The 8109-nt window shown below is 54.2% G+C and overlaps 1 long non-coding RNA gene across 1 annotated transcript; it reads left to right on the top strand.

The window, feature by feature from the left end:
• Window positions 1-2171: 2171 nt before the first annotated feature.
• LOC143792906 (uncharacterized) lies at window positions 2172-7843 on the top strand. The gene is made up of 2 exons (XR_013219994.1): window positions 2172-3371; window positions 6463-7843. It is a non-coding gene; the product is annotated as an uncharacterized LOC143792906 (long non-coding RNA).
• The last annotated feature ends 266 nt before the right edge of the window (window positions 7844-8109 follow it).

Here is an 8109-nt window from a genome sequence, read left to right as displayed (position 1 = left end):
TAATAGCCAGACCATCTTTCACTGAATTCCCCCATTGCCTATGACTACAGCAGATGACATAGTAGAGGGGGAAATAAAACTACACCCATCAATAGTCCCCAGTAAATGTAATTTTAACATTTTAACACCTTATCTGGGCATGTGGCGTGTGTGACATGATCAGCCACATCCTGTTTGATTTAAGAAGGGACTCTGAAACTCCAAAAGGCTATGCAGACAATGCAAGAACTGCCAAAAATTTGAAAATGGAGGGACTCTGATACACCCTGTATTAGACATAAAGGAGGGCCTTATACACTGTGTCTCATCATCATCTACCTCTTGAGACATTAATTACCGTTCCCCACTGTTGTCTTCTCACCTTGGCTGCTGAAATATTTGGGCATTATTACACATAATGTGTTCATGACAAGTGGAATCACTTGTCTCCTGGAACTCGCCATGGTGGGAGGAAGTAGGATCAGGATGAGTATTATGTGGTTCAGACTCTTAACTAGTGAGACTGGACCATGAGGAAGACAGGGTGGTGCTGGGAAACATACTGATAGCATTATCTGCCACCCAGTTGACCACCTGTTGGCACGTTTCTGGCTTCAAGAAAGGTGTCCCACGCCCCCCTGCAAAGTGGGAAAGGAAGCTAGGTGTCATGGTTGAGTATGGTAGGCACGGCACTGTATAAGGAACGTGCCTCTGACTGCAGAGCTCCTAAGGGACAGCTAGAGGGGAAATCTGTGCAGTGCCAAATTCCCCCCTCCCACTACCTCCCCCAGGTGAGGTCATGATTGGGACGCCCAGCGGACCAACCGGGGAGAAGAGGTGAGTCAGGCCACACCCTCAGGGGTTAAATTCTAGTGACGGGGCCAGGTTCTCCCTCTTTCTCCCCGGCTGACCCTTGGAAGCTGTTGTCCCTGCAGCCATGTCCGAAGCTTTGTTTGAGGCCTGCGGCGGAGAGCAGCACAGGAAGGTGAGGAATGGTTAAGAGATTTTGCATCCAGCCTGGGGACTCACCTCCCTGTGCCCTCTCAGGACCCACTGACTGCACCGCAGGCCTCTTCCCTTCCCCAGGGGCGCCATCCGTTCCCAGGCTGCAGTCGTCTCACACAGCCTCTGGGCCCCCATCCCTTCCCGTGCCGCTGAGTTCGTCGGCCCTGCATGTTCCCGCGCTCCTTCGGGCCCCCACCGCTTTGCCCGGCCCCACACTCCAGCCCGGACCGCTGGCCTCCCCTTCATCCCTCGGGCTCCAGTCTTGCTCCGGGCTCTCCCCCTGCCATAGAGGCTTCGCTACCCGGTCCCCGCTCACCTCCTCCCCCATGCTGTCCACCGCTCCCATGGCTGCAGCTGTGGGAGGCAGGCAGGCGCGCCGCTCGGTCCTCCCACCCCCCGGAGCGTCTTCATGTTGGCGGCGGTCCGGCGCTCCCGACCCGATGTGCCCCCCCCCCGCTCCCGCTCCATCTGTCGCTGCTGCGGGGGGGGGCGCCATGCAGGGGCCGCTGTCTGGGTGTTTCAGGTCCCGGCTTCAGGCAGCCAGCGGGCCCTGCATCGCGATCTGGCGAAGCCCCGCCCACTTCCGGTTTGCGGGCACAAACTTCCGGTCCTGCAGCTGGAGCTCTGCTAGCTCCCTCTCCCTTCTCCTCGGTGCCCAGGCCTAATTACATGACAGGCCAGGACCGAGCTACGCTGCGCAGCGCCGCACCGGCCCCAACCACTCCGGTTCTACACTACCGTGGACCTCCGGCCAGCCCACTCCTGGCCCGCAATGTCCCCCCCAGCAGGCACATCAGCGTTGCCTGTGCGGGGGGGGCGGGGGGTCAGGGGCCAGAGCCCACCACATGGCCGCAGAGCGCGATGACCGGTCTAACCGGACCGGCCAGCGCGCTCTGCAGCCAGGAGAGTGCGCACCAAGCATGCACACAGTCGCACCAAGCACGAACATAACTACAATAAATTACGCGCCACCAACACCCCCGGCATGGGACCGCCAAGCCCCGCCCACTTACTCCCCGGAAAGCAGCAGCGCAGCGTTAGCCTGTGGGGGCCCCAACCCGCCAAATTGGTCGGGGGGCGCCTCACAGACAGCGCTCACTAGCCCCCCGTGCCAGTACCCACCACCGAGCGCTGGACCGGCCCCTGCCAGAACAGGACGGCACCACCGTGGGCCTCTGGACAGCCCACCCCTTGCCCGCCATGTCCCCCCAGCAGGCACATCGGCGTTGCCTGTGCGGGGGAGCAGGCGGTCGGGGGCCAGAGCCACGAACACGGCCGCGGAGCATGATGACTGGTCTATCGAGACCAGCCAGCACGCTCCGCAGCCAGGAATGTACGCACCAAAACACGCACACGGTCGCACCAAACACTAACACAGCTGCAATAAATTACGCGCCCCCAACACCCCCATGCTCCCAAATGCAAATCGCAGACAGTTTCCTATCTGTCCCCGCCCTTCTGCGCTCACCCTGCGGTGCCAGCCTAATAGTCTCCGCACCTTCCCTGCCCTACTCCCTGCACCGCCACTCACGCCCCACGGCCAAGGTAACGTCCCCCCTACTCCCGAGGTAAATGCACCTAACGCAACCCCGATACAGGGCGATCACAGGCATAGATGCCGCAGATCGTCCTCACCCTCATCAGTAGACTCCTACCACCGTTCCCGCCGTCCCTCTAGCTGTCGGCATTCCCACTCCAGACGCCGACACCACTCACACAGGAGCCATCCACAACTGGCTCAGAGACATCGGGGAGTTACAACGGGCGGTACCGGTCGCATGCCGAAAGACGGCGGTCTCACCGGACACCCAGAGTGGGTACCCGGTGGGAACAGACACTGACACCCCCCGTTACGGACCAGGCAGAGATCGGAGCCCCAATAGCCTCTCGTCCTCGAGCACACGACAGAGGTCATCCGTCACGTGCTCCGTCCTGGGCTGACGTACGGGGAGACATGCCATACGTACCTCCCCGGTCCACCAGCCAGCACCGAACCATCAAAACAATAGAAGCCGGAGCACCTCCCTCTCCAGGGGACGCTCGGCACCAGACACAATGCAGCAGAATACATCCCCATCCTCGAGCACACGACAGAGGTCATCCGTCACGTGCTCCATCCTGGGCTGACGCACGGGGAGACACGCCATACGTACCTCCCCGGTCCACCAGCCAGCACCGAACCATCAAAACAATAGAAGCCGGAGCACCTCCCTCTCCAGGGGACGCTCGGCACCAGACACAATGCAGCAGAAGACATCCCCGTGCCACGGCGCTGGCCGCTGGCACGCCATCTTCATCCTCCTGGGCGGGCGGCCAGCACCAGGACAGCGCCACGGCAGGAGCCAGAGTACCTCCGTCCGGAGACACTCGGCCCGCATCTGACAGCGGTGAGTTCTTTGATATCGGTGAGCACTCTACAACACAAAATGCGGGAGAAAGCGAGCTGGCAGCCGCTATTAAGACCCTAGTTCAGCAGTTGACACGCCCAGGCGTACCAACTGACACTAGCACCACCCAAGCAGCTAGTCTGCACAAGGGTGCATTTTTCTGTGGTGTTAGCCCACTGGGAGCGCACGTTGAGTTAGAGACAAAGCAAAAAATTTGGGATAATGCTGGCGTAGATAAATGGTCACTGTTATCGGCCGACCAACAGTCCGTGGACAAGGAAAGGAGAATAGGCGAGCGGTTACAGCGGCGGAACTGCTATATTTCGGTTCTAAAAACGGCTTTTATATCCCTTTTAAACCCAGACCCTTGCCAAACTATTGCAAATAATTTAAAATCACCCAGAACGTTGTTCCGAATTATTTATTTACCAAGATCTAATATATAATTCATCCCGCGCGTTTACAAGATAAGGGCAAACCAAAAATAGCGCAAACGATGAATAACTGGCTTCAGGCTTTCGCGTTTCTCGGCTGTATCATGGGCCAAAAGCACTCAGAACGCTGTTCCGAACTATTTATCTATCAGGCCCTAATCTATAACTCATATAAGTGTCACGGCGGGTCTGCATGGAAACGGTACGACGAGGAGTTCCGCAGGCGGCTGGCCTTGCAACCAGACTTGGGCTGGGGAGTGAAAGCGATGGACGTATGGTTACGATTCATGCTGTCCCAAAAAAACAGCCCCTCTTTTCATCAGCGACCACTTATCACTCAGCAACAGCAGGCCAGAATACAGGGGTCGGACGCGGACATGGGGCCGGCTTACTTTTTAACGACGGATACTGCCGCTTCCAAGGGTCCTGTAAATATAGACACGAATGCTCCTCCTGCGGAGGTGGACACCCTGCATTCAGGTGTACCCGCCAAGCAAAACAGAGCGCCTGCGACGTTTAAACCACGGTGAACTTAACCGCAATGGCCCATGGCTAAACCGTTATCCCAATAAGAAGCGGCGCAGCAACCTCATTTCTGCTTTAAATACGGCTTCTATATCCCCTTCGAGCACAGTCCCAAGTTTAAATCAGCACGCGAATTCCCAAGATTTTCAAAAAGGAGTAGAACTAGGCTCGATGGCGGGCCCATTAAAATCATTGTGTGCTCCATCGCTGACTGACAGCCTGAGTGAATCTTCACCCAGGGCTACCAGCCAGTCCAACCAACGGGAGCCGGTTTTCATCCTTCAACCGAAGGGTTTACAAATGAGCTACACAGGAGTCGGAGTTCCTCCGTTGGCGGATGTCACTCCTCCTGCGACACGCAATCGGTGTGCATGGTATGATCACTAAGGAATTAATGCCGAAAAAGGTGGTTACTTGAATCGATGCCAAAAAAGGCGGTTAATACAGTTATGACGAATCAATGATAAAGCAATGCCGAACGGGCTTTTACGGCAAATGAGAATAAACTACACTGGAGCAGGAGTTCCTCCATCAATGGGAGTCACTCTGCCAGAAGCAGATAGCGGTGAGTGTTTTCATTTTGGCGAACTCAATGGTCCGGCGGACGGTGGAACAAGCGTCCCTGAGGTGGACTTTACGAATGGGTGAAATATGGTTTCATAATGCGGGCAATGAATACAGGTCCCCGGGAATATGCTCAGAGGACAGTAAATGAGATTATTTATGGACTTGACATCATACATGCGTTATGGCGCGGGGGACGCCAAACAAAGATTTAGGCCTAAGGGTCGGTGGAAATATTGCAGATGGTTTTGCGGCAATCTACAAGGACCAGTGGTGAAAAGGCCAATGGCCTGAACTATGGACCACGGCCGCATGGGGCCGTGACCCAGCACTGGTAGAGATCTTGGCATCGAGCCATGGGGGCTCAATTGGAAAATACGAACATCCGATTTCTAACCAAACAGCTGAGAACAGCAATAGCTCTAAACAGCATGCCCTCTTCTTCTCAGCCAGCACTCGCGCTGTTGCGCCACCTAGCACTATTATGCCTCAAACACAACATCTGGTGCCGTTACAGCATCTGTAGATGATAAAATTGTTAACTCTTTGTTATCTTCCGATTGGCAGGCATTCAAACTCTTCCTCCCCAAGGCGCAAACATCGGGCCTACAATGTCCTCCTTCCCTCTTGGACATGGTGGCCAATCACTGATGCCCGTGATACGTGCTTCAGTGACACCGGCTACTTGGCAGGTTTACGGTAAGGCGTGGGAGGAGTGGTGCTCACTAACTCAAGGAACGCCAGTCGACAGGTGCGAACGGGCGAGATGCGACGTCTTTGTAGAACTCTTAGAACGGCTCAGGCGTAGAGGTGCGTCAGGGACATTAGCGTACCGTTATTTATCGGGAATAGCCTTCTTCTCTCAGCTGCTGGGGTGGATGGACATAACCAAATATTTTCTCATCAAACAAGCCGTTAAAGGCTGGAAAGGGCTCCAACCTAGTCAGGAATGCCGTCGCCCAGTTTCCTTAAAGCTACTGCACGACGTAGTTGCAATATCTTCATCAGTGTGCAAGTCACAATACGAGGCAACGCTGATATCTGCAGCGTTCGCAATCGCCTTCTTCGGGGCGCTTCGCATCAGTGAATTAGCGCCGCAGTCAAAAAAAAAAAAAAACATCAGTAGGCGGTTTAATCAACGAAGACCTCGTCATATGCAGCGAAGCTCTGCACATTGGAGTATGTAGATCCAAACGCGACCCCACCGGGAGGGGGACATGGATTGGTCAAGGCGTCAGACGGCCCCTATATGCCCGCTAAAAATAGTTAAACACTATACGATGGTCATACATCCGGGTAGATTTTTTCTTTCAAACAACGATGGGTCCCCTCTTACAAAATATCAATTTCAAGCGATTTTTACACAGTGCCTAGAGGCGGTCGGCGTGGCTCAAAAAAAAAAAAAAAAAAAAATATGGGACACATTCCTTCCGAATAGGGGCGGCTACCGAAACAGCTAGAGCGGGGGTATCGGAAGTTGAGGTGCAGAGAATGGGCCGCTGGAAATCCGCATGCTTCGCAAGATACATAAGACCAGACCTGCTTTAACACTTTTTTGTCTCTTACAGGCAGCTGTAGGTCCACAGTCCGGGTAGTGGGGCATTCTTTTGTCTACCGGGCGCGCAAAAGGGCCAAACTGAGGCCGGGCGGAATCAAGTTTGGCTTCCCGAATCTGGAAGTCAACTAGAGAGGCATCAGAGGGCTCCGGTGGCGGCAGATCTTCCCGGAGATGGTCGACATCACGAAGAGGGCCAAGGGGCCGGTGGTTCTGGTCCTACATGCCGGAGGCAATGATTTTGGGAAGCGGAAAGGGGCCGAGCTGTACACAGTAATGTCAACAGACATCGATCGCTTTGTCTGTTTATTACCAGATATGGCGGTGGTGTGGTCCGAGATAATACCTCGAGCGGTCTGGCACGGAGCTAAGGACGTAAAAGCCATTGAAAATGCAAGAAAAAGGATTAACACAAAGATGTCGAAGTTTGTGTGAGAAAAGTACGACATTGTGGTTCGACACCAAGAGTGAGAAGGGAACAATTTTGCTTTGCTAAGACTGGATGGCATCCACCTCACGGACATCGGGCTCAACATAAGTTTGGAGGGTTTGCGGGATGGTGTTGAACAGGCTCTAAGGATGTTGTGTGGGGGTCGGAGTCTTGTGTAGGTCATACACATGATCCTCCGTGGCGGTAAGTAGAGGGGGGCAAAGGTTCGTGACCTCTCATCGGCTTGCTGGCCCAGCGGTCATCGGCTGGGGCCTTCAGCAATGAGTGCGTCGCGATGTGTAATTGCCTTTCTCTACTTTGCAAATAATAAAACTGTGACCGACCTGTTCAACCCATCCAGGATTGTCGGTGTCTTATTACGGAATGGTGGGACGGGGGGAAGGCACTGGTTACGACACACGGGTCTCTGCAGTCTGGTAGGCACGGCACTGTATAAGGAACGTGCCTCTGACTGCAGAGCTCCTAAGGGACAGCTAGAGGGGAAATCTGTGCAGTGCCAAATTCCCCCCTCCCACTACCTCCCCCAGGTGAGGTCATGATTGGGACGCCCAGCGGACCAACCGGGGAGAAGAGGTGAGTCAGGCCACACCCTCAGGGGTTAAATTCTAGTGACGGGGCCAGGTTCTCCCTCTTTCTCCCCGGCTGACCCTTGGAAGCTGTTGTCCCACCCTCCCTCCCTTATAAACTGGTAAATGTACTGTGCAATTACTGTTAAAATGTTTTGAATTTTAAATTTAAAAAAAAAAAAAAAAAAAAAAATGATGATTTTTTTCTTTATATACGTCACAGCGGTAAGTAGAGGGGGGCAAAGGTTCGTGACCTCTCATCGGCTTGCTGGCCCAGCGGTCATCGGCTGGGGCCTTCAGCAATGAGTGCGTCGCGATGTGTAATTGCCTTTCTCTACTTTGCAAATAATAAAACTGTGACCGACCTGTTCAACCCATCCAGGATTGTCGGTGTCTTATTACGGAATGGTGGGACGGGGGGAAGGCACTGGTTACGACACACGGGTCTCTGCAGTCAGTTTGTTATGCTACTACAGCACAGCCTCTGTGGGCACCATAAGCAGCACGTCCACTTTCCCATCTCTTACCGAATGCTTTGTGCATTTTAAATTAGGAATATAATATATGCCTTCAAGCTTTCCCAGTATTAATAGGGAAAAGGAAATGTAGCCCTGAAAAGGACCTTTGTTTTAAAGTGGCAGCA

This window comes from Ranitomeya variabilis, chromosome 1 (genome assembly GCF_051348905.1).
Source record: "Ranitomeya variabilis isolate aRanVar5 chromosome 1, aRanVar5.hap1, whole genome shotgun sequence".
Taxonomy (NCBI): Eukaryota; Metazoa; Chordata; class Amphibia; order Anura; family Dendrobatidae; genus Ranitomeya; species Ranitomeya variabilis.
This window is presented reverse-complemented; position numbering and strand designations above follow the sequence as displayed.